Here is an 8,496-nt window from a genome sequence, read left to right on the forward strand (position 1 = left end):
TTTTTACATGTTTTTGTGTGTGTTTAAGTGTGCTATACTGGTACAGAGTTTTCAATAAACTTCTAATTCAGTATGTCTGTGTTTAAAAAAAAAAAAATGTTTTAAGTCGATTCAGCACAGTTTTACTCTATCGCCGATACTAAGCCTCAGATATCTGAATCGGTATCGGAAGTGAAAAACGTGAATCGGTACATCCCTAATCAATATGGGGGGGGGGGGGGGGGGCGCAAAAATATTCTCATCTACTAAAGGGGGGCACGGCAGAAAAAGTTTGGGAACCACTGCTGTATGAGATCAAAGGAGTTAAGCATCCTCGTGAATTCAGAAGTGATTGGATTTGTGGATATATCCATGTGAATATTAAAATCCCCAGCAATTAAAACATAATCAAAATCAATTAAAATCCTTGAAAGCATTTCTTCAAAATCTTCAAGAAAATCTGCATGTAGTCTGGGAGGATGATAGATAACAATCAAAAGAACTGAATAAGTACTGTTGAGTTGTACTGCCAGATATTCAAACGTAGGATGTTCCCCTAATGAGATCTGCTTACAGCGGAATGCTTTATGGTAAAAACATGCAACACCACCACCTCTCTTATTTACTCTAGAGACATTAAAATAGTTAAAGTGGGAGGTGAAGCTTCATTTAGCACTATTGCTCCATTGCTATCAAGCCAAGTCTCTGTTAGAAAAAGAAAGTCCAGACAGTAATCTTCAATTAATTTAGCTATTATAAAAGACTTGTTTGTGAGTGAGCGGACGTTTAGTAAGGAGACTTTGAAGACTTGATGTGTTTGATCAGCATCGCCTACATCACTTGTGCATTTCACTGGGATTAAATTTTGTTTGTTACAATGTTTTGTACCCTTGTGTTTTCTTCTGATTACATTTTTATTTCGATTCTGAGAGCCATGCCATCGGCTATTTAAAATAACTGGAATGTAGCACTGACTAGGAGCATGGGTTCCAGTGTGTCAGACCTGAGAAATCACTGAGTGTGCAGGAGAAGTAGGTGAGTTCCTACAAGACTGCAGACTGTAGTGTTGCAGAACCTCTTCAATCTCCTGGAGTTTACCTCTGAGACTGTGGACAGATTCTCTGACAGGAGATGGTGAGCTCCTGTGACTGACATTACTGACGTTACTGCTGGCGGTTGGGTGCAGATTCCGCATGTGAGTGATTCCATACATTAGATTATCCACAAGCATTTGAGTGTGTGTGTGTGTATATATATATATATATATATATATATATATATATACACAGTTGCAATCAAAAATATTCAACCCCCCAAAGATTTTAAGGATTTATCAATATAAGGTTTTCAAATAGCAAGATTCTGCTTTGGATGACTTCTTCATGGGTTGAGTGATACAGAAAATGCATGATTTAGTATTTGTGTGTAACAGTATATTTTGTAAAGATAGCCATGTCACAATTATTCAACCCCTATATAATATTGTTGTTTTTAAAGCTTTGTGACCGGTTTTATGGACTAAAGTGGAGTTGAAACATAACTAAGCCTTTGAGAACTCTATAATGATCCTTCATTTGCTTCAGCTGTGATGCATATATAAACCTCACCCATGAAGGAATTCAAGGTGAGTTGCAGTCATGGGAAAGACAAAGGAGCTTCCACAAAAGCTGAGAGAGGAGATTATTTCATCACACCTAAAGGGCCTTGGGTATAAGAAGATTTCCAAAAAATATAACATCCCAAGAGACACCATTGGGAGCATTATAAGGAAGTTTAAAACTTATGGAACAGCTGCAAACCTGCCTGGCCGTGGAAGAAAGCCCAAAATTTCATCAAGAGCCCTTAGCAACTTAGTCAGGACAACTAAGAAAAACCCCCGTGTGAGTGCAAGACACCTACAGGATGACCTGATGAAGGCTGGAACAAGTGCTTCAGTAGCAACTATAAGACGTGCGCTGAATAAAAGAGGACTTCATGGCCGGACTCTAAGACGCACTCCACTCTTAACCACAAGGAGCATTAAAAATCAACTAGAATATGCCAGGAGGAATTTGGATAAGGCTACAGAGTTTTGGGAGACAGTTCTATGGACTGATGAAACCAAACTGGAACTGTTTGGACATATGGATCAACGGTATGTCTGGCGTGCGAAAGGCCAGGTTTATGACCAGAAGAATACCATCCCCACACTCAAGCATGGAGGTGGGTCATTGATGATGTGGGGCTGTTTTTCTGCAGCAGGAACTGGTAATCTTGATTTTGTACCTGGCATCATGGATTCTCAGAAATACCAGGCCATTTTATAGAGGAATGTGATGGCATCTGTTGACAAATTAAACCTTGGCAATCATTGGACCTTCCAGCAAGACAATGATCCCAAGCACACCTTCAAGTCAACCAAAGCTTGGTTGAGAAAAAGATCCTGGAATGTCCTGGAGTGGCCTTCTCAGTCCCCAGATCTAAACCCGACTGAAAATCTTTGGTGGGATTTAAAGAAGGCAGTTGTAGCACGGAAGCCATCAAACATCACTGAACTAGAGGCTTTTGCACGTGAAGAATGGGCCAAGATTCAAATTGAGAGGTGTAAGAAGCTTGTTAGTACTTACCAAAAACGTTTGTTGTAAGTTATAAAAGCTAAAGAAGGCTCCACAAAGTATTGAAGCAGGTGGTTGAATAATAGTGCACATGCACATGTGTACAAAGAGTTACATTTTTCATTTGAACTTCAAAGTTAAGTCAACTTCTGTTGTCAAAATAACTCAAATATGTATGAATAAATACTGCTTGTTGCTTAATGTGGTTTTTTTTTGTCATTTATTGTCATTGTCTTTCATCCACATCTCTATAATGTCTTTGGAGGTGAGGGGGTTGAATATTTCTGATTGCAACTGTGTGTATATATATATATATATATATATATATATATATATATATATATATATATATATATATACACAGTGTATATAAATGTTTTTTCCATCTGTGAAGTGGAAGTTCTGGCAGCTAACGTAAGCCTACCCATTTTATTAATATAACAGCACTTTTATTTTTGGAAGCACTTTCATATATTTTTTATATTTGTGATTTGTTAAGGAAAAACATGTAATTTTGTTTCTGGAAGTGGCATGTTCTCAGAAATAGGCAGCTAGCCTAAGCCTAATTCTTGTACGAAGCAATTTGTTGTTTTTACAGAAAGAGCAGTATTTTTGTATAATAAAATTGAGTAGTGGCCAGTTCTGGAAGCTAGCCTAAGCCTACCAATTTTATTTACTTTACTACAGTTTTATTAGTTGTAGTGTTCTGAGTGTCAGCCTCAGACATGTTGTCTTGGATTTACCTTTGTGTGTTTACATTATTGCAATATGTTGATAAAACCTTTACAATTATAATATCTTTATAAATGTACTCTGCTTTCATGCCAGCAGACCGAAGTAGCTCGTTTTGAATTGAGAATCGTTTTTGAATCGGAAAATAATAGTTTTTGAATCGAATCGTTGGGATCTGAAAGAATCGGGGAAAAAATCGAATCGTGACCCGAAGAATCGATTCTGAATCGAATCATGGGATTCCCAAAGATTCGCAGCCCTAGATATTAGGTCAGGAGATTAATATTTTAGAAAGGCACACCCTGAAAATTGTATAAAGAATCTTCATTTTCACCTGTAGATTCACAGAGAATGTGTTACACACATGAGAAGAGTTGTTTCTTCACCAATTAGACAACAATTTTATTTCAGTCATAAATATTTCAGTGTTGCGATCATAATTGTAATTTTGTGCCTGACTGAGACTGTGTGTGTTCCAGGTGTGCTGGGTGAAGACATGTGGGGTGTAACTTACACTCATGAACGTGTGTGTGTTCTCAAAGGATCATCTGTTCAGCTCTCCTGCTCCTACAAATACCCTGCAGGACTCACAGTGACAAAGTCATTCTGGCACATTAACTGGTCTGGTACTGAACCTGTGGATGTGAGACAGGAAGAGGGGTATTATGGGAGAGTGCAGTATGGACAGAACTCCCAGAACACCTGTAGTATGACACTCACTCACCTGACAGAGAGTGACGCTCGCGCATATAAGTTCAGATTCTACACTGATAATTCTACGGGTAAATACTCTGGTGAACCTGGAGTCACTCTGTCTGTCACAGGTAATTATAACATAAAACATTTTAGTTTATCATCTAAATGTTTTATGAAATAATACTAAACATTGTTAATAAAATCACTCACAGGTCTAACGGTTACAGTGTCAGACGGACGTGGTGTAAAGAACCTGATGTGTAGCTCCACCTGTCCTCTGTCCAACAACCCCACCTACATCTGGTTCAGGAACGAACAGCGAATGTCTGACTGCACATCCGTCTCCTGCTCTGTACCTGCAGACAGATGTGCTGACAGATACAGCTGTGGTGTTGAAGGACATGAGAACATCACCTCTCCTGCAGTGTGTGAGTGCAGTTTACAACACACACAACTCACACGCAACCTCATTCCAAGCAGGGAGTATATAAAATACAAATTAGTTCAAAACTTCGAAAAAGCTAGTGAACCACAAAACACCAGGAACATAAGTACTCAAAATCTGACAACCAGGAAGACAGAACACAGGGTTTAAATACATGAACTAAAAAGAAAAAACTAGATGAAGGTGTGAATGAGGCAGAAACTGAAACAAGGGGTCAGGGAATACTGATTTGTTGATCTTTTAATGGTCACACTTGATTATTAGATTTTTCCAAATTTACATTCTGGGGTATTGTTAGGTATTTAATTTAAAACTACTAGATGTGGAGGTAAATTGTTTCAGTTGTGTTGCTTAGTGTAACGACCGGAGCGTGGCGAAGGACGAGACAGAAATCCTTGGTTCTTGCTGAACGGACGTTACGTTTATTACGTAAAACACAAGCGCAGACAGCGCACGTAGAACACAAACATGTATACATATAAGAGACTCAAACAACGACGGGCACAAGACATAACAGCACCCACGTAGATCCGCAGACGCAGACGACGTAAAAACACACGCCCAAAAGGGAGGGTTTGGGGTCCTCAACGTGACACTTAGCCGATTCACTGAAATTAAAAAGGTGCGTGTAACTCACTGGGGTCGAGTCAGAAGTGTGAGTAAATCACAAGTGAAGGTGTTTTAATTAAAAGAAGGAAACAGATGGACAAACACGGGAACCACAGCAAGAACAGATAAATTAATCAAAATGGGGCAGTCTGGTGGTTAGGGAACTGGTCTTATGACCAGAGGGTTGTGGGTTCGATTCCCAAGGACATGACTTAAGTGCCCTTGAGCAAGGCACTTAACACCAACTGCTACACTGGCACTGGGCCAGGGTACCACACCCCTCTAGTGATCACTAGTGTGCACTTTACAACATAAACTGGAAATAACACAGATTACAATACAGACAAACAATAATGAGAAATATCTCAATACTTACTAGCAGTCAGATACCAAAAAAACAAAATACATTCAATAACCAGCACCAAACAAGACAAAGAAGAGGGTTTAAATACACTGGACTAACAAGAGAAACAACTAGAAGCAGATGGGAATAATAATCAGGGGGCGGAGTTACAAATGTCATGGGGGTGGCAGGAGAAACACATGGGAAACAAAAACAGAATAAAGAATAAAACACTGATGTGAGTGACAGGTGGTTTCATCCCAAATCCAGCATGCAGACTGTGCACTAGTGAAGGGGGAATATGGGTGAATATCCAGGATGAATCAACCAAGATCCAAACACACTGAAGTGAGAACTTCACACCCGAGGATGGTAACGAGGAGGATCAGGAACCATGATGGGACAATAACCCTCTGCATGGCGTCTACCACCAGCCAATAGTGGAATTCAGTGTGGTCAAAAATACAGTCCAGGTCAAACCATAAAAATACAATCCAAGCAAAACCAGCCAGAGTCAAAATTACTATAAGAAATAATCTGTCATGTTGAAAAGTGACAATGTTACTTTAATTTTTGAAAGTTCAAATTATAGAAACTACAAGTCACACTGCAAATAAAATATAAAATAAAATGTAGAAATGCTTCTTATACTTTATATGTAGACAAAACACTAACTACTGAATTACTACTTAGCACTAAAAATTAAGATTCAATATGCACACTATATTTTCATACTTGTATTATCTTAGCAATCGGTACTATGACAATGTTCTTTACAATAGCCCAAACCAACCAAGACCAGAGTTTACTACAACACCAAACGAATGTCATTACACTGTGTACTGATTACACATTATGGTTAAAACAAACTAACAGAATGTTCAGACATAACTAACATATTGCGGATACATATGTAACATCTAACAACTAAGCACAATTCAAGCATGTTCAGTGCATGAACACTAATCCAGTATTAACACTGGTATCAGCCTCCTGTGTTCAGAGAGAAACAACCAAAGCCCTTTTACGGTAGTAAAGTGGCCCAACGTCACCAGACTCCCCCCTGTCTGGCTGAACGGTGATTGTTGGAAAACTGAAATTCAACTTCTCAGCGTTTCTCCAGGATGCAGAGCTGCTGCATGTTCTGCTGTTAGAGACCAGAGCTCTGAGCTCACGGTGAGGGTGTTACGCTGCTTATGTGTGGGGTTTGGGTTTATGGACCTGACTGTAGATCTGACACGGGTCATCAGCTCCATCAGACCTGTGGAACGAATTTATGAACCATTTATCAGAATCAGCCACAGAGTAAACATTTTATAATTCTAGTAGGTGTAATGGCATGATATGCTCACAGGGTGGCAGCAGAGTGTTTCTTGAAGTTCACAGAAGCATATTGAACATCCTCTTCCTCTGGTGGGCCAGGTATATGTCTTGTGGTTGCCGATGGAGACACTTCCTGTGTGTGGTTTCGTGTGAAATATACAGTGCCATACTGAACATCATCCTGGTTAGTTGAGAATTATGAGTGTGTGGGGTCAGAGGTCATGGCCAGTGCAGAGATGTTTCCATACACAGGAGTAGAGTCATGATGAGAGAGAAAGAGAAACCTGCCACTGTAAAACATACCACTGTAAAACCTACCACTGTAAAGTCTGTCACTGCCTGTACAGCCCAGTAAAACCTCAGACCCAGTAAAGAAACCATTTGGGTCATTATGAAGCCTCACGTCTGTCCTGAGTTTCTCACTAAAACGCACATTCACACTGTTCTCCTCACGTCTGCTCCTGGGAGCTGCAGCTCGACTTCTGTAAGAACAACACAGAAACATCAGCAGAAACATCTGATCCACATAGTGGACCAGAGTTTATGAATATGATAAATCTTATGAAGAAACCCCAGAGGGATAAATGTGTCTTGCATTTCTCACCTCATCCACAGGAGGGCAGCAACAAGTACCAGAAACAACCCCACAGTGACTCCAGCAGCTGTATACATCATAGCTGTGTTATCTGCAACAGTGAGAAGTCTTTACACACGTGTGAACAGTCACAGAACTCAGTGAACTCAAATGCAACAGAACCAGAGAAGAGAGATCAAGACCACCTCAGTCTACATGCTGAGTGTCTCTAACCAGTGTAGGAACTCAGCCCAGCCCACACCGTACCTGATGTGAAGGGCCATTCTGTTGAATTGGATGATCCAAAGCGATTTTTCGCCTCACAGTAGAAAGGTCCAACTGTACTTGCATGTAAAGTTAAACTGGTGCCATTTCCAATAGGTATGACATCACTTCCTGTCTTCCTGTACCAGGTGTAAGTGCTGTTGGGGTTGGAGTCACTGTAGCACAGCAGGGTGATCAAGTCCCCAGACACACGGTCAGTAACAGACGGGACTCTGGGAGGGTCTGAAGAGCAGAGAAACTCAACATGTCACTGAACATATTACTCTCCCAACATAAGAGGATCTCACACAGCAAACTGCACCTACATAACACATCCAGCAGGGCGGCGATGGAGCTGTGCTGTCCTAGCTGGTTGTGAGCGGTGCAGTAGTAGAGTCCACTGTGCTGGGAGCTGATGTTGGTGATGCTGTAGTTCTGGCCTGTTCCCAGCAGTGTGTCTGCAGCTGCTCTCTGCTTAAACCAGGAGTAGATGAGAACAGGAGGGTTTGCATCACTGCTGCAGGTCAGAGTCACTGAACCTCCCTCCACTCTCTCTCCAGAGGGAATCACCACTGTGCTGGTGTTTCTAGGGGGATCTGAACACAAACACGGTGTTAACTTTAAAAATAAACACAAATCCAAACCTCTAAACATTTAACCCAAGCTTTAATGTGTAACTCTAGCCACATCCTTGAACATCTACCTTAACGTGTATTAAAAATGTATAGATGTTGTTTTAAATTCATTTAGAAAACAAATTAATAAAAACTAAATGTTTATGCTGGTTTTGCAGTAAATGCCAAATCTGTATGTTTAGCTCACAGGCCAATTGCGTGTTCCATTATACACCCTAATTTTTGCATTTAGTAACTCTTCTGAAAAATGAATATACGTCTCTATTAGTGATCTTTTCACAGATGCAAATTGTCTCTGTTTA

At 40.2% G+C, this 8,496-nt stretch overlaps 1 long non-coding RNA gene across 1 annotated transcript; it reads right to left on the reverse strand.

Moving 5' to 3' along the window:
• Nucleotides 1-5,047: 5,047 nt before the first annotated feature.
• Nucleotides 5,048-7,202, reverse strand: LOC143487650 (uncharacterized). Its single transcript, XR_013124327.1, has 3 exons — nucleotides 7,155-7,202; nucleotides 6,751-6,902; nucleotides 5,048-6,659 (listed from the first exon to the last, which is right to left on the reverse strand). It is a non-coding gene; the product is annotated as an uncharacterized LOC143487650 (long non-coding RNA).
• Between the last annotated feature and the right edge of the window lie 1,294 nt (nucleotides 7,203-8,496).

The sequence above is a fragment of the Brachyhypopomus gauderio genome, unplaced genomic scaffold (genome assembly GCF_052324685.1).
Source record: "Brachyhypopomus gauderio isolate BG-103 unplaced genomic scaffold, BGAUD_0.2 sc49, whole genome shotgun sequence".
In the NCBI taxonomy this organism is placed as follows: domain Eukaryota; kingdom Metazoa; phylum Chordata; class Actinopteri; order Gymnotiformes; family Hypopomidae; genus Brachyhypopomus; species Brachyhypopomus gauderio.